General features: G+C 38.2%; 1 non-coding gene across 1 annotated transcript; it reads right to left on the reverse strand.

The window, feature by feature from the left end:
• Positions 1 to 18,239: 18,239 nt before the first annotated feature.
• Positions 18,240 to 18,346, reverse strand: LOC111728399. Its single transcript, XR_002775708.1, has one exon. It is a non-coding gene; the product is annotated as a U6 spliceosomal RNA (small nuclear RNA).
• Between the last annotated feature and the right edge of the window lie 211 nt (positions 18,347 to 18,557).

The following is an 18,557-nucleotide window of genomic DNA, read 5'->3' on the forward strand; positions in this document are numbered from 1 at the left end:
CGGGAAGGCTGTACTGGGATCTTTGTAACTCGTGGGGACACGGGAAGGCTGTACTGGGATCTTTGTAACTTCTGGGGACACTGGAAGGCTGTACTCGGATCTTTGTAACTTCTGGGGACACGAGAAGGCTGTACTTGGATCTGCCAGCATGGGCCTTGGAATTCATTTTCATGCGGCTTCAAATGAACATGATCCCCCTCTCCCAGGTTAGTCTGTAAATTCCCAAATGTGTTGAGCCGAGTTCTAAAGGTTACAAATATTCGCTGAAGGTTGAGGAGTGACAGACATTAGATGTTCACTTATAAAGGAAGCTCAGACATTTCCTAGGAACATACTATAAATAATAATATTTCTTAATTTACTCTTCAAATAAATGTATGAAGTCCTTTGTAAAAACATGACAAAAATTCTGTTAAGTTTAAGTATTTATTTACATGTTTTCTCCTTAGATTATAAAACACAAGAAGGACATGACTTAGACCAAGTTAAAAATGACTAATAGGCTCCTGTAGGGATTGAATGAAGTTCTGAGTTAATGATCACGCAGACAAGCTGTATTATAAATGGAATTGTCTGTCTGGATGTGCCCTGGGGTCAGGAACGAGAGCCCCTGGGGAGAGCCAGTGAAGACGCTCGCAGACACACAACAGGCCCACGCAGTTTATCACAGGGAAAAGGAAGAAGCTCTACAAAGAAGTGAAAACGAAGAGGAAAACCACACAGAGCGCAGGAAGTGAAAACACGTCCCAGAGCGCGAGAAAGGATCAGTTCCCCGTGGTGCCCAGAAAGACTCCAGAGTCTGAGCTCAGCAGCCTTTGCGCAGCGTGCGCGTTTGCTCTCCGCTCTGTCCTGCCTTTCTCGGGTTGGTTGTCATCGCCTACTTTTGGGGTGATTGAGACGTTGGGGTTGTACATATAACAGGTTACACAACAAGTGGTTATATTACAGTTTCCTTTCTACACGTCTTCCCCAGAATCTTTCACAAAAGCCCCACCCAGGCTTTGCTAATTGGATGCTGATGAGGTCCGCTCAGTTAAAGGCCATTAGGACCTCCCTCCCCACCCCCACCCCGACCCCCGCCCCATGTGGTTCCTAGCTACTATTTGGTCCTCACTCTCTGTCCTTTGCCACTTCCTGGCCGAGGAAGTTTAGCCTCCATCAGACCTAACAGAATAAGCAGGCTTTTGACATCTGTCCTTAGTTGGAAAAAATAAGTTTCTCAGAAAAACAAAACAAAACAAAACAAAAACTTGTGTTTTAAATCAACACAATATGGAATTACAGAAAGGCAAAACAGAACAAAAAATTAAAAGACACTAAATAAAGGGAGAGAGAAATCACTACAAGTAAGCTGAAGCATTTCTGGGCATAATAGTCTTTAGATGGGTCCACTTGGTGAGGGTCCACACTACTCAGAAAATGTCAACTTACTACTGTGGGTATATTTTATAGATATGATTTTCAAAGTCCATCATCAGTTCACTTTAAATGAGAAATAATCCTAACTATGTGGGTGGGCCTGAGTTAATCAGTTGAAAGTCCATGAAAGCAGAACTGAGACTTCCCTAAAAATGAAGAAACTCGGCCTAAAGCTGTGGATGCTTCTGCTGCAGACTTCCAGCCTGCACCTCCTGACAGCTTGCCCTTCGGATGGTGAGCTTCCTAGCCAGCCCCCAAAATTGCATAAGCCAGTAACAGACCCAGTAACAGACCTCCTAACACATATCTCCTACTGAGCTATTTCTGATGCCACCCATACATTAACAAATATAAATATCAATGCCTTTTATTGACACTTCCATCTCAGCCCATCATTCTCAGTGGCAAAGAGTTTTCTATAATTCTATCCTAAGGTAGAAATGTTTTGAGAACATGGACATTTTAAGAAGTAAATTTACTTGATATCATTTCAGAGAACTTTCCATTAACAAGCAGATAAAACTTTACATTCAAATATGTTAAACAAAACATTTAAAAATTTTGTCATTAGAAAATTATAACCAAGAAAATAACCTTTAACTAATTTGATGTAGCATGTGAACAATAATCAACTAAGAAAATAGAGCCTTTTCAGGTCATTACCTTCATAAGTTTCGGGCATGTACTCGATGCAATGTTTTAACGTTCCTGGCTTATTTATTTGTGCAATGAGAACCATTAATCATTCAGTGTGAGTTTAAGTATCTGCACTGAACTTTGAACTAAAGCTCTGCTGTAGGAGTGTACTTAAGGACTGCTAATGTGGAATTTCTTTTCTTGCCTCAACAAACAGTTCAGTTCAGTTCAAACATTTATTGAATACTCAATGGTTACTAAGAATATAAATTCTTCATGACTTAGTTTTGACTATTTGCTAATTAAACTCTTAAAAGCAAAATGAGTGTCAGCATTCAAATGCTTATACAATTGAGAAATGTAAGAAAACTAGAAAACAACCTTTATTCATATTCTGAAAGGAATGTTCCTCTGCTGACACCCAAAGAAACAATTTCTGATATTTTCCAAACTTAAAACATTTCTCTCTCATTTGTAATTTAAAGTAAGACAACCTAAATTGCCTTTGTAATGTAATTCTGTCTCTAAACTAATTACCACTAAATTCTTTCTTAATAGATAGATTAGAAAATGCAAAAGAAGATATGTGGCCAGCCTTAAAACACAAAAATTGGAGAAGTATAAATGATTGAATATGAAGGGAAGAGGGGGTAGTGAACAAAGAGAAATAGACAAAAAAGGAACAAGAGAGATGAGAATTAAAAGAGGGAAATGAAAGTAAGAAGTCAAATTCAAGCAAAAGGAATTTTAAAAACCATATTTCTGTAGAATAATAAATTAGTAATAAAATAATTTACAATCTTTAGAGAACATAAATTTCATTCAATTTTATCTCATTCTTTCATTAATTAAACAGTTAGAAGATTAACTAAACTGTTATTAAACTTAAGGCAAGAATGTTGATCCTCCAGAATTGAGAAATATTAATAATTGGATATGGCTTTCGAATCCACTCTTATTTTCCTCCTTACAAATCTAAGAGTAAACAAACATCTAGGAGCACACTTGAGGGAATGGTGTGTTGGGAGCACAAAACTCTTTTTAAAAGGCCTGTCTATGACTTCTAACATATTAATAGCATTAAATAATAAATGTTCATTAACAATCTACATTTGGCCAACAACCTCTGTGTAGCCAGCTGACAACCTCAGTGTAGCTGCAGGCTTAATGATGACTCCTTATGTCTTCGTGAGATTGACTACGTATCAGTGCCACCTGTCTATGGAATGAACTGCCTCAGATCTTACTATCAATCTATGAAGTCAGATCTATTCTCCCCACAATACTTAGAATCTCATTCTCCCCTCCTTCTTGTAAAGTAGCAGAAGTTTGGGGGCATGAAATGTTGATTTGATGTAAATTCTATGCATGAAGAAAAATTGACAGACTGATTTCAAAAGATCAGTTTTTTTAAAGATCCTTTCCTTTGATTTTTTTCTCTTCTGATAACTTCCTCTGGTATAAATTAAGGCAATGTGTTCTTTTTTCTGATCAGAACATTTAATTCCCCCAACATCTTTGAAAAGCACACCAGGAGTAAAGAAAAAAAGGTAAACATGTACCTAGTTTAATGTAAACCCTAACCTGAAAAACCTTCATTACAAAATTCCTATTTGCTATGTTAATCTTTTCATCCTTGCCACCGTTGAAGAATTTTCCTCTTATGGTATTATAAATTTTGGAAGTTTTCCAAAAATTTCCTAACCTAAGAAAAATGTCTCAAGGCCCCAATTTATTTATAAAGATTTATGAACATTAAAATGAACTAAGAATTTAAGTATTAAGCATGGTCTCACTGCTTAAGAAGCTGGTGTGCATGTATTTTTAAGCTTATTTCACATGGTGTTGTTTTATTGGAATCAGTATGTTGGAAATTCCCAGGTTTGTTTATCTGAAGCATTGTTCCTGACATATTGAAAATTTCCTGTGGTGTACTTACATACACACTTAGAATGCATTGGAGAGGAAGTGTTTCAGCAATTAAAAAGGGGGAGTTATTTTTTTCAGTTAAGTGATCAACCAAAAAATTAGATAATGAAAGCAGCAGAGGAACACAGGGAGTGGGAAAGAATATGGGACAGGAAGAAGCAGAATAATGGATTTTATAAGTATTTCACGTTTATTTCATTATAATGACTGCACTGTGATAACACTGCTAGTTTCTGTCTCATTCGACCTATGTTGATTCAGTTAAGCATTAAGTTATGCAACATTGTTATACTTAATTTACAAATAAAGTAACTGAGACACGGAGAATGATTTGGTCAGTGATAACACAACTACGATATGGTGTAGGAGCAATTCCAATTCCGGCCTTCCTACCCCTACTTCCGTGATGTCACACTACACCACGTGGCTCACAAGTTATTTACCTGAATTGTACATTAGCATCTCCATAATTGGAATACAAGTTTTTGAGACAGAGTCTCACTCTGGTGCCTGGGCTAGACTACAGTGGCATTATCATAGCTCACAGCAACTCCACTTCCTGGGCTCAAGTGATCCTCCTGCATCAGCCTCCCAAGTAGATGGGACTACAGGCTCCCGTAATCACATCTGGTTAATTTTTCTTTTTTATTTTTCTCTTTGGTGGAGACAGGGTCTTGTTCTTGGTCAGGCTGGTCTTGAACTCCTGAGCTCAAGGGATCCTCCGGCCTCAGCCTCTCAAAGTGCTAGCATTACAGGCACAAGCTGGCTTTATCTCTGTAATCTGAATTATACCTTAGCAAGAGATCACTAACTCCCAGCACAAAAGCCAAAATGACATCTAATTGATGTTCTAGTCATTTACCCAACATTGACAGATCACTAGATGACAATTCTCCCAATTTTCTCCATTGTTTTGTTTTGTTTCCAATTTTACTCCTGGTGGTTCCCACATAATACTGTAAAAGAAGCAGTTCTCATGTGTCTTGGCACCATGGCCCCTTCGTGCTCTTGAAATATATTGAGGAACTCAAAGATCTTATGTTTACCTAGATGATACTTTTTTCAAATTTACTGTATTCAAAATTAAATCTGAGAAATTTTTAAACATATTCAGTAATTCACTTAACAGTAACAGCTCATTATTGTGAGTATAGGTAACATGTCTTTACGAAAAAATAAGTGAATTTTCCAAAACAAGGAAAAACAGTAAGAAAGTTGATATTATTTCACAGTCCTGGAAAATCTTTCAAAGTCTCACAAGACTAGAAGACAACTGAATCTTACGACTGCTTTGGCATTCAAGAAGCTTTTGATCTGCTGTTGGGTTGAAATATGTGAAGAAAATCTGGTAGGAGTATTTTAGTAGCCTGTTTGAAATAATTGTCGACAATCTTCTTTACTATGACATCAAAACTAGTGAAGTGTAGCTCTCAAAGATCAGTTGCAATGAGGACTCAAACCTTATTAATGGAGATTTTGTATTATTACACTGAAATCACTGGTCTATGTGGAAGAATAAATGGATCTTTTATCCATGAATGATTTTATAACATCATATATTGACCATAGGTAAAATATTGGTTCACTGAGTTATATGACTCTTTCAAATGTTAACACATTTTATTATTCAATATCAAAAAAATTGTATTTGTTAGTCACAAGTTTTCAAAATGCTAATTGTTTCTTAAAGTCTTGAATTTTATCATTAACAACAAATGGTTGTTTTGCTTGAAGTAACCGTCTTATTTTTGTTCATTTTTAAGAAAATACCTGTTAGATATCCGAGTCTGAATAACCATAGTAGTTGGCCTGCCAGTCATTCTTTCACCTAAAAAATTATGTTCCATAAAAAATATTTCTCATCCTGCTTGCATCCTCAAACAATTGCACAAATACTTTTTCTCAAAATGTCCATTACACATGTGTTTTGGTATGGAGCAAAATGCTATATGCATATTTCCCATTTTCTCCACATTATAAATAAATCTTGATAGCTACGATTTTTTTTTAGAAAAAGTATTAATATTACTTTGTCAATGGTATTCTTAACTGAAGTGCAATGGAGGGTGCAAAAATATATTCACATTTTAAGAAAGGAAAAACTGTGCTATATTTGTAATAATATATACTGATAATAAAAGATGGATACAAGTCACATTGAGCACCTCTTATAGTTGCAAAAGCCAAACATTATTGGAACATTACAAATTTAATACCGTTTTTCATTTTCTTAAAATGTGTATACATTTTTTGATACTCTCTGTACAGAAAATGCCTAAGCATTGTATTACACAAGACCATTATATATGCTGAGGTCCGAAGAGTTCTGCCCACCAGTACTTTCGAGCCCTCAGTACAAAAACCAGTGCATGACAAGGGGCAAATAATATCTCCATGTTTTTATAGAAATTGTTTTGGGGTAGCGCCTGTGGTTCAAAAGGGTAGGACACCAGCCCCATATGCCAGAGGTGGTGGGTTGAAGCCCAGCCTCGGCCAAAAACTGCAAAAAAAAAAAGAAAAGAAAATTGTTTTGACCTTGCAACCAAAAGGGACCCCAATGATTACAGACCACAGTGTGAGAACCACTGCTCTAAAGAATACAAAGAATATTTTTAATTTGTTTTAGCTTGTGATTGGCTCCCCATCCCTCGTGTAGACGTGGTATGCCATGTTAGAAGAAATCACAATCAAAAGCACCCTTCATAAAGGAAGAAAATTTAAGATTTTAGGCAAAATATACTTTTTTGTCTGTTGAATTTCCTATGGCATATCAATTAAACATAATGAAAAACTCTTAACTAAATAAGAATTTTCATCATTGCATTTTAATTCAGTGAAGAAACTTGGGGGGGGGATAGAAACCTATGTCTGATACCAAGAGCACAAGGCAGCACCATGCTCCTCCTTGAGTGGCAGCTGTTTCTTGTAACCAAGACAAATGTTTTGTTTTCTAGAAGAGTCGTGAAGCTAAACAGTGACCATAAATGTCTTCTGTAAAATTAGCATAGCTTTATTTTTATTTGGTTTGGGGAACTTTACAAAAAAATAGATCAAACTCCATTTAACAGAATTGTTTGAAGTGCACTGAAGAAAAGGTCACAGAAGCAACGTTATGATGCCAGGGCTCCTGTCCAACACGTCCTGCAGAAAGCTCTGAAGCCATTTATGTCCAGGTAAAGAGAGTGGTGAGTGACTACGTGAAGAAAGCAACATGATATGGCAGTAAAGAAGCAAAGATGACACTAGCTGGTTTAGCTACCTCTCTTGGTCATGTACAAAACAACTAAGCAAAACCAATCCGTGTTACAGAAATATTGTTAAACAACATGATCTGCTTGACACACACAGTGAACAGCCCACAGCTAGTGCCATTCTGAAAGTTTAGCAGGAAGGTCTGCATCCTGCCTTCAGGCCAGTCTCAGGCTGATGCCGCCACAGCTGCCACCAGGCCAAGAAGGGACAGGGAAGGCCAGGCATTCTCATCCATACCTGAAAATTCCACTGACTTGCTGAGGGCTTCAATGAGAACAGATGTGAACAGAGCAGACTGTACTCTGCGCAGCTACTTGGTCATATTGCTCCAACTGAGAATAGCACAGCGCCCGTAGTCCACACTGGAGCATTCTGCTGGTAGCCCAGGGACCACCCGGCCTCTTCTTATCAGACCCAGAGCATGAATGCACTACCAGCTTGAGGGCAAGTCTGCTGGCCTGGTCCCACTACTGTCATCATCCACATCACGCTATCTTCCCATAGGCCTGAAAACCCTCTCACACTCCCAGGCCCCAAAAGTCACTACCCGCAGTTGAGCAAGCCACCTAGAGGCCCTCAAACCGGCCCTCCAAAACCCGCTAACACTAAATCCAGAGAGGCAGTTCTGGGGCCTAAAATCAGACACACCTAGATCACTGCTACCACCACTGGGGCCTGAAGATCAGCCTACTTGTTGCCCAAGTTCTAAGCAAAACTTTACAACAGCCTCCCCTAAGTGTATCCAAAGCCACTGGGGAAACTGCAGATACTATGGACCCTGAATACTGGTGAACAGTTCATACAGAGATCACACTCCTTAGCCAAATAAATCAAGCCAACGCATTGTACTCAATTAGCAGCATATATACATTGTCAGAAAAAATTCTCCCTCATAAAACCAATTCAATAAATTGGAAGAAGCCGCTATTGTGCCAGATGCACAGATATCAATGTAAGGACACAGGGGGCATGAAAAAGCAAGGAAAGGACTTCACCAGAGGAACACAATTCTCCAGCAACAGATTCCAATCAAAAAGAAATTCACAAAATCCTAAGTCAAGAATTCAAAATACTGATTCTAAAGCTCAGCCAGAAACAAGAGAACTCTTAACAAAAACACAAATAAATAAAACATATTTATTTGTAAATAAAAAAATAGTAATTCAGAATATGAATGAGTAATTTACTGATGAAATAAATATTTTTTTCTTTCTTTTTTTTATTGTTACGGATTCATTGGGTAGGATGTAGAATTGGGAGGGTACAGAGAATTAGGTTATATTGATTACATTTGTTAGATAAAGTCCCTCTTATAATTGTTTCCCCACCCCCAAAAGGTGTGCCATACACTGTGACCCCCCATCCTCCTCCCCTCTCCCCACTTGCTCATTCCCCTACTCCCCCCCAACCTTGTATTAGCTCATCTACTGCCTTCATGTTAGAATACAGAACATTGGACTCTTGCTTCTCCAATCTATGGTGGCTGAATAGTATTCCATGGTATACATATACCACAGCTTGTTAATCCATTCCTGGGTTAGTGGGCATTTAGGCTGTTTCCACAACTGAGCTGAGATAAACAGTCTAGTGCAAATGTCCTTACAATAAAAAGCTTTTTATTTTGTTCTGGCTAGATGCCCAGAATGGGATCGCAGGATCAAATGGGAGGTCAAATTTTAGCTCTTTGAGGATTCTCCGTACTTCCTTTCCAAAAAGTTGTATTAGTTTACAGTCCCACCAGAAGTGTAAAGTGTTCCCTTCTCTCCACAACCACACCAGCATCTGCAGCTTTGAGACTTTGTGATATGGGCCATTCTCACTGAGGTTTGGTGATATCTCAAGGTAATTTTGATTTGCATTTCTCTGATGATTAAGGACAATGAGCATTTTTTCATGTTTGTTAGCAATTCATCCATCTTCTTTAGAGAAGGTGCTATTCATGCCTCTTGCCCACTATTATATGGGATTGTTGTATCTCTTTCGTTGATTCATTTGAGTTCTTTATACATCCTAGTTATCAAGGTTTTGTCTGATTCATAATATGCAACTATCTTTTCTCATTCTAAAGGTTGTCTGTTTGCTTTGTTTCCTTAGCTATGCAGAAGCTTTTCAGTTTAATTAAGTCTCATTTGTTTATTTTCCCTGTTGTTACAATTGCCATGGAAGTCTTCTTTATATAATCATTCCCCAGGCCATCTTCAAGTATTTTCCCCACACTTTCTTTGAGGATTATTTTTTTAATTTTAATTTTAATTTTTATTGTTAAATCATGTTTGTGCACATTAATACTATCATGGGGTACAGTGTGTTGCTTCCATATACAATTTGAAATACTTTCATCCAGTTGGCCAACATAGCCTTCATGTCATTCTCATAGTTGTGTTAAGATATTTATAATCCACATTAAGATTCACATGTACCCTTATAAGGTAAATCATAGGCGTGATCCCTGCAATCTCCCCCTCTTCACCCATCCTGCCCCCCTCCCCTCCCCCCTCTCCTCTTTCCCCTGAATTCTTGGACAAAAATTGGGTTATAGCTTTCCTATGATGACTACCAATTAGTTTCATAATAGGGTTGAATACATTGGATACTTTTTCTTCCACTTTTGAGATACTTTGCTAAGAAGAATGTTTTCCAGCTCCATCCATGTAAACATGAAGGAGGTAAAGTCTCCATCTTTCTTTATGGCTGCATAGTATTCCGTAGTGTACATATACCACAATTTATTGATCCATTCATGGGTTGATGGGCACTTGGGCTTCTTCTATGACCTAGCAATTGTGAATTGGGCTGCAATGAACATTCTGGTACAAATGTCTGTATTGTAGCATGATTTTTTGGTCTTCTCGATATATACCTAGCAGAGGAATTATAGGATCAAATGGCAGATCTATTTTTAGTTCTCTAAGTGTTCTCCATATGACTTTCCAAAAGGGACACATTAGTTTGCAATCCCACCAGCAGTGTAGAAGTGTTCCCTTTTCTCCACAACCCCACCAGCATCTTTGGTTTTGGGATTTTGTGATATAGGCTAATCTTACTGGTGTTAGATGATATCTCAGAGTAGTTTTGATTTGCATTTCTCTGATGATTAAGGATGGTGAGCATTTTTTCATATGTCTGTAGACCATGCATCTGTCTTCTTCAGAGAAGTTTCTTTTTAAGTCTCTTGCCCACCCTGAGAGGGGATCACTTGTTCTCTTCTTGCTAATACGTTTGAATTCTCTGTGGATTCTGGTTATTTAACCTTTGTTGGAAACATAACCAGCAAATATCTTTTCCCATTCTGAGAGCTGTCTGCTTGCTTCACTTACTGTGTTCTTGGCTGTGCAAAAGCTTTTTAATTTGAGGAAGTCCCAGTAGTGTATTTTTGATGTTGCTTCAATTGCCCACAGAGTCCTCCTCATAGAATATTCACCCAAGCCAACTTCTTCAAGAGTTTTCCCTACACTTTCTTCTAGTGTTTTTATAGTTTCATGTCTTAAATTTAAATCTTTAATCCAGTGAGAGTCTATCTTAGTTAGTGGTGACAGGTGTGGGTCCAGTTTCAGTCTTCTGCAGGTCACCACCCAGCTCATCCAATACCATTTGTTAAATAGGGAATCTTTTCCCCACTCAATGTTTTTAATTGGCTTGTCAAAGATCATATAGTGGTAAGTAGCTGGGTTCATCTCTTGGTTCTCTATTCTGTCCCATACATCTACCTCTCTGTTTTTGTGCCAATACTATGCTGTTTTGATCACTATGGATTTATAGTATAGTCTGATGTCTGGTAGTATGATTCCTCCTGCTTTGTTTTTGTTTCTGAGTAATGGTTTGGCTATTCAGGGGTTTTTCTGGTTCCATATAAAATGAAGTATTATTTTTTCAAGATCTTTAAAGTATGACAATGGAACTTTAATAGGGATTGCATTAAAATGATATATTGCTTTAGGTAGTATAGACATTTTAACAATGTTAATTTTTCCCAGCCATGAGCATGGTATGTTTTTCCATTTGTTAGCATTTCTTTTTTTAGAGTTTCATAGTTCTCTTTATAGAGATCTTTCACATCCTTTGTTAGGTAAACTCACAAATATTTCATCTTCTTTGGCACTACTGTGAATGGAATAGAGTTCTTAACTGTCTTTTCAGCTTGACTTGTTGGTATATATAAAGGCTACTGACTTATGGGTATTGATTTTGTAACCTGAGATGCTGCTGTATTCCTTGATCACTTCTAAGAGTTTTGTAGTAGAGTCCCTGGTGTTTTCCAGGTATACAGTCATGTCATCTGCAAAGAGTGAAAGTTTGATCTCTTCTGATCCTATGTGAATACCCTTGATTGCTGTTTCTTCCCTAATTGCAATGGCTAAAACTTCCATTAAAATGTTCAAGAGTAATGGGGACAATGGACAACCTTGCCTGGTTCCTGATCTGAGTGGAAATAATTTCAATTTAATTCCATTCAATACGATATTGGCTGTGGGTTTGCTGTAGATGGCCTCTATCAATTTGAGAAAAGTCCCTTCTATGCCAATTCTCTTAAGTGTTCTAACCATGAATGAATTCTGGATATTGTCAAAAGCTTTTTCTGCACCAATTGAGAGGATCATATGGTCTTTATTCTTTAATTTGTTTATGTGGTGAATTATGTTTATAAATTTAAGTATGTTGAACCAGCCTTGAGATCCTGGATAAAATCCACTTCACTTGGTCATGGTGTATTGTTTGTTTGATCTGTTGTATAATTTGTTTGATTGCCTCTTTAGAGGGCAATTTAAGCCATTCACATTGATTGAGAATACTGACAAACCTGGTAAAATTTTGGGTATCGAGTTTTTTGAAAGTCCAGTGGGCATCTTTAATCCTTTTATTGCTCTGGAAATTGAAATTTGATCAAAATTTTCTGGGTGCATTTATTTATGTGGTGGAGGATTGCCCTGATCATTATGAAGGATAGGTCTGAGAATGTCCTGGAGGGCTGGTTTAATTATGAAAAATTTCTTCAACATGTGAATGTCATTAAAGTATTTAATTTCATTTCCATCGTAAATGAAACTCAGTTTAGCTGGATACAGGATTCTGGGTTGAAAGTTATTATTATTATTTTTTTTTTTTTGAGGTGATTGAAGGTCGATGACCACCCTTTTCTGGCCTGAAAGGTTTCAGCAGAGAGATCTGCAGTCAATCTAATATTCTTCCCCTTGCAAGTTAAGGTTTTCTTGCGTCTATCTACTTTCAGAATTTTCTCTTTCATGTTAACTTTAGTGAAGTTGATTATAATGTGCCTGGGGGATGTCTTGTTTGGGTTGAGTCACGCTGGAGTTCTGAAGCTGTCTGCTATCTGAATTTCAGGATCTCTTGGCATGTCTGGAAAGTTCTCTTTCATAAGTTCATAAAGAAGAACCTCTGTGTTTTGTGAGGCAACTTTGTCTCCTTCAGGGATTCCTATAAGGTGAATATTAGCTTTCTTTGAATTATCCCAGAGCTCTCTGAGCGAGTGATTCGTTTTTGCTCTCAATTTGTCATGATCTTTGGATGTTTGGGCGCATTCAAAATCTTTGTCTTCAGTGTCCAAGATCCTCTCTTCTGCCTGGTCCATTCTCTGAATGAGGACTTCAACCGTACTTTTCAGATCTTTGAGGGCTGCAACCTTTGCTTCAGTATGTCATAATCTTTGATCATTTTATCTTTGAAATCATTGAATTCTTGAGATAGCTTTTGGATAATTTGAAATTCTAGTTCCCTCTTCCATTTTGTTGATCTTATTTGCTATCTAGATTCTGAACTCAATTTCTGACATCTCAGATATCTGTTTGTGAAAGGAATCTTCAATTGCATTTGCCCCATCCTTCCTTGGGGGGAGGGCAATTGATCTGCTCTGGTTGTTCTGGTTACGAGAGTTTTTCTGCTGACTCTGCCCCATGCTGAATTTGCACCTTTCCAAGACCATCCCTAAAACCGTTCTGCTGGTGGCTTCTCCTGGTTGTCTCCTGGGTGTCTGCTGCCAAGCCCCTGGGAAGCAGGGATGGCGGCTGCATGAACAGCCGGCCAGCAGGATTCAGTCTTGAACACTCGTCAGTAGTGATCCCCCGGAAAGTGGGGACAGTGGCCATGCAAGCAGCCGGCAGGCCGGGTTCAGTCTTGGGTGCCCACCACCAAGCACCCGGGAAGCAGGGACTGTGGCTAAGTGAACAGCCGGTTGGCGAGATTCAGTCCTGGGCTCTCACTGATAGCAATCCCCTGGAAAGTGGGACAGCAGCTGGGGAGACAGCCAAGCGCAGAATGTGCTGGCTGGCCGATCAGTCCATGCAGAGCAAGCATGGTTCAAGCAGTTTTCCTGGTTGGAGGACTGGGGCAGGGGCTTGGTCCCTCAGGGTGGGGCGATGCTCCTCTTGGGTCTCCTCTCACAATTTCTGCTGGTAAGCAGGGGTGGGGGTGGGGGGGTGGACTGGAAACTCAAAATGGCAATGCGCATGCCAGTTCCACTTTCTGCTTGGGAGAGGGTGTTCAGAGTCTCAGCAGGGTCCCTCCAGGGAGTAGACCCCCCTATGGGTGGCTTTCACTCATGGACTGAGAGAACAGGTCCTCAGTTTGTCAATCACCTGTAGGAGACTCAGAGGAGCAGTTGAAGAGAAAACAAAGGAAAAACACAACTTTCCTAGGGGAGAGGACAGACACTTTTCCTTTGGGGTGTATTATGTACCTGTAGATTGCCTTCTAGGAGTTGCAGCTTGCCTCCACAGAGGTGTCCTGCCAGTATCACTCTTCTCTCTCTGCTGGGCTCCCAATCTTCGACTTTGTTGGGTGTTTTCTGGACTTTATCCTTTCTTCTGGATGGGAGCTTCTGTTGGAGGCTGGTACCTGTCGGCCATCTTGCCCCTCCTATCTTTGAGGATTTTTCTTGCTTCAGGCCTTAGACTTAAGTCCTTTATCCATCTTAAATCAATTTTTGTAAGTGGTAAGAGGTATGGGTCCAGTTTCAATCTTTTATTTGTGGTTATCCAGTTCTGCTCAACACCATTTATTAAATAGGGATTCTTTTCCCCAGTGTATGTTTTTGTTTGGGTTATCAAAGATCAGGTGGCTGTAAGATGTTAGTTTCATCTCACAGTTTTCTATTCGGTTCCAAATGTCAATGTCTCTATTTGTGTGCCAACACCATGTTGTTTTGATCACTATGGCCTTCTAGTATATCTGAAAGTCTGGGATGATGATACCCTTGGCTTTGTTTTCATTACTAAGAATTGCCTTGGCTATACAGGGTTTATTCTGGCTCCATACAAAGCAAATAATTATTTTTTCCAAATCTTGAAAATATAATGATGATATTTTAATGGGGATTGCATTAAATCTGTAGATTGCTTTGGAGAGTATAGACACTTTCACAATGTTGATTCTTCCCAGCCATGAGCACGATATGTTCTTCCATTTCTTAATATTTTCTGCTGTTTCTCTTCTTAGACTTTCATAATTTTCTTTCCAGAGGTCCTTTACCTCTTGTTAAGCATGTTCCTGGTTATTTCACTTTTTTTTTAAGCTACTGTGAGGGGAATTGTGTCCTCAATTAGCTTCTCATTTTGGCAGTTATTGACATATACAAAGGCTACTGATTTGTGGACAGTGATTTTATATCCTGAGATATTTATGTATTTTTTAATCACTTCCAGGAGTCCTGTAGTTGAGTCTTTGGAGTTCTGTAAGTATAAGATAATATTGTTGGCAAAGAGTGAGACCTTGACCTCCTCTGCACCCATTTGGATGCCCTTTATTTCCTTCTCTGGCTGATTGTATTTGCTAGAACTTCCAGCACTATGTTGAATAGTGGTCACAATAGAGGAAAACCTTGTTTGGTTCCAGTTCTAAGTGATAAAGCTGGATCCTCTATTGAGAGGATCATCCAGTTCAAAGTGGTAAAGCTTTCAGTTTTACTCCATTCAGTATAATATTAGCTGTGGGTTTATTGTAGATGGCTGCAATCAGATTTAGAAATGTGCCACCTATTCCTGAATTATTAAGTGTTCTAATTAGAAAAGAATGCTGAATTTTATCAAGTGCTTTTTCTGCACTTGTTGAGAGGATGATATGGTCTTTGTTTTTGCTTCTGTTGATATGGTGAATTACATTTATGGACTTACATATGTTAAACCAGACTTGCATCCCTGGGGTGAAACCTACTTGATTACGATGAATGATTTTTTTAAATTTGTAGATGGAATCTATTGGCTAGAATTTTATTGAAAAATTTTGCATCTATATTCATTAGTGAAATTGATCTGAAATTCTCCTTTTTAGTTGGATCTTTTCCTGGTTTGATATCAGGGTGATGTTTGCTTAATAGAATGTATTGGGGAAGATTGCTTTCTTCTCAATGCTGTTGAATAATTTCTGCAGGATAGTGTAGGAGACTGAGCACCAGGCTTATAGAAGCAACCACCAGGTCTTGAAGAAAGTGCTGGGAGCAAGACAATCTCCTAGCTGGGCATGGAGATATTTTACATCCTGGAGAGAAGCCCTCAAGTAGGTGCATGCATTAATGAGATAAGATTGGTAGCTCATTAGCAAGAGTTATACTTTGTAACATTGTTAATGATATAAGATTGGTAGCTCATTAGCAAGCAAGTGTTAGTAGGGAAACAGGATGGGAGTTGTGGAGCCAAGGCAGAAAGAGCACTTAGCAACTATTAAACATGTGATCCTAGCATGTGGGCCCCCACTTCTGTGGCTTGACGTTTCAATAAAAGGCCAAGAGAGAGGTTTTCTCAGGGCTCTTGGAAGACAGACAGGAAGCCCACCTCTTGCAGTCATGTACCTTCAATCTGTGTCCTGGCTGTTTTTACTTATTTTATTTTATTTTGTTTTATTTTTAGGTATGGTGGAGTAGCATTTATTGGTATAACATAACCCTCCTTTGGATGACAATAATAAGGTTTTTTTCCCCCTTTTCTTAAATCATATACACATAGATCATGAACACATGTGTGCCTTTGTGGGGTAAAATGTGTTTTTTTTTTATACAATTTGGAGTGCTTACATCAAATTAATTAATATAGCTTTCACTTTATCTACTTAATTATTATGTTAAGATATTTATGTTCTATATTTTATAGATTTAACTTGTACCCTTGCAATATACTCCATAGGTGTGGTCCCACCATTTACCCTCCCTCTACCAAGCCTCTCCGCTCCCCTCCCTTCCCCTTCCACTTCTCTCCTTCATCCTGGGCTATAGTTGTGATCGATCTTTCTTAAAAAAGTGTGAGTAATTATAAATTGGTTTCATAAAAGTACTGAGTACATTGGATACTTTTTCTTCCATTCTAGAGATAATTTACTAAGAAGAATATGTTCCAGCTCCATCCAAGTCAACATAAAAGAGGTAAAGTCTCCATATTTTTTCTATGTTGCATAGTATTCCATGGTATATGTATACCACGATTTATTAATCCATTCATGAGTCAATGGGCAATTGGGCTTCTTCCATGACTTGGCAGTTGTTAATTCAGCTTCAATAAACAGATATTTCAGGTGCAAATATCTTTCTTGTAAAGTGATTTTTGGTCTTTTGGATATACATCTAGTAGAGGAATTGTAGGACCAAATGGCAGGTCTACATTTAGATTCCATAGTGTTCTCCAAACTTCTTTCCAAAAGGAACGTATTAGCTTGCATTCCCACCAGCAATGAAGAATTTTTCCCTTTTCTCCACATCTATGCAAACATCTGTATTTTTGGGATTTTGTTATATGGGTTGGTCTTACAGGAGTTAGATGATATCTCAAAGTGGTTTTGATTTGCATTTCTCTAATGATTAAAGATGAGCATTTTTTTCATGTGTCTGTAGGCCATACACCGGTCTTCTTCAGAGAAGCATCTGTTCAAGTCTCTTGCCTATAATGAAATGGGATCACTTTTTTACTTTTAATTAATAAGTTTGAGTGCTTTGTGGATTTTGGTTATCAGATCTTTGTCAGAAACATAACCTGAAAATATCCTCTCCCATTCTGAGGCCTGTCTACTTGCCTTACTTACAGTGTTCTTGGTAGGGCAGAAGCTTTTTAGTTTGATCAGATCCCAGTAATGTATTTTTGGAATTGCTTCAATTGCCTGGGGGCAGGGAGGGTCCTCATAAAGTATTCTCCCAGGCCAATTTCTTCAAGTGTTTCCTCTGTACTGTCTCCAAGAATCTCTACAGTTTCATGTCTTAAGTTTAAGTCTTTTATCCAATGAGAGCCAATTTTTGTTAGAGGTGAAAGGTGTGGGTCCAGTTTAAGTTTTCTACAAATCACCAGCCAATCCACCCAGCACCATTTGTTAAATATGGAATCTTTTCCCCAATTTATATTTTTGATAGGCTTATCAAAGATCAAATGATGATAAGTGTCTGGTTTCATCTCTTGGTTCTCAGTTCTGTTCCATACATCTACCTCTCTATTTTTTTGCCAGTACCATGCTGTTTGGATCATGATAGATTTATATACAGTCTGAAGTCTGGTAGTGTGATTCTTCCCAATTTGTTTTTATTTCTGAGTAATGTCGTGGCTATGTTCTGTTTCCATATAAAATTAAATACTAAATTTCCCAGATCTTTAAAGTATGACAGAGATGCTTTAATAGGATTGCATTAAGTCTGCAGATTACTTTGGGTAGTATGGACATTTTAATAATGTTGATTCTTCCCAGCCATGAGCACGGTATGATTTTCCATTTGTTAACATCTTCAGCTATTACTTTTCTCAGAGTCTCATAGTTCTCTTTATAGAGATCATTCATGTCTTTTGTTAGATACAGTCCTAGATATTTCATCTTCTTTGGCACTACTGTAAAAGGAATAGAGTCCTTGACTGTTTTTTCAGCTTGACTATTGTTGGTATATATTAATGCTACTGACTTGTGAGTGTTGATTTTGTGTCCTGAGATGCTGCTATATTCCTTGATCACTTCTAAGAGTTTGTAGTTGAGTCCCTGGGGTTTTCAGAATCATATCATCTGCGAAGAGTGCAAGTTTGATCTCCTCTAAAAATTTGGAAAGCTTCACAAATTTGTGTGTCATCCTTGCACAGAGGCCATGCTAATCTTCTCTGTATCATTCCAATTTTAGTATATGTGCTGTTGAAGCGACCACTATCCACTGTTTTTATTTACGTGGTGATGAGATGCCACAGCAGTCACCGACAGAATGAGTATAAGCTATTCTTTGAAGGTCTGATAGAATTCTGATGTGAAGCCATCTAGACTAGGGATTTTTTTTCTATTGGGAGTTTTTTTTATTGTTTCTTTGATCTTAGTTCTTGAAATCAGTCTGTTTAAGAGATCTATTTCTTCTTGATTAAGTG

The sequence above is a fragment of the Otolemur garnettii genome, unplaced genomic scaffold (genome assembly GCF_000181295.1).
Source record: "Otolemur garnettii isolate 467f Iridium unplaced genomic scaffold, OtoGar3 scaffold00154, whole genome shotgun sequence".
Taxonomy (NCBI): domain Eukaryota; kingdom Metazoa; phylum Chordata; class Mammalia; order Primates; family Galagidae; genus Otolemur; species Otolemur garnettii.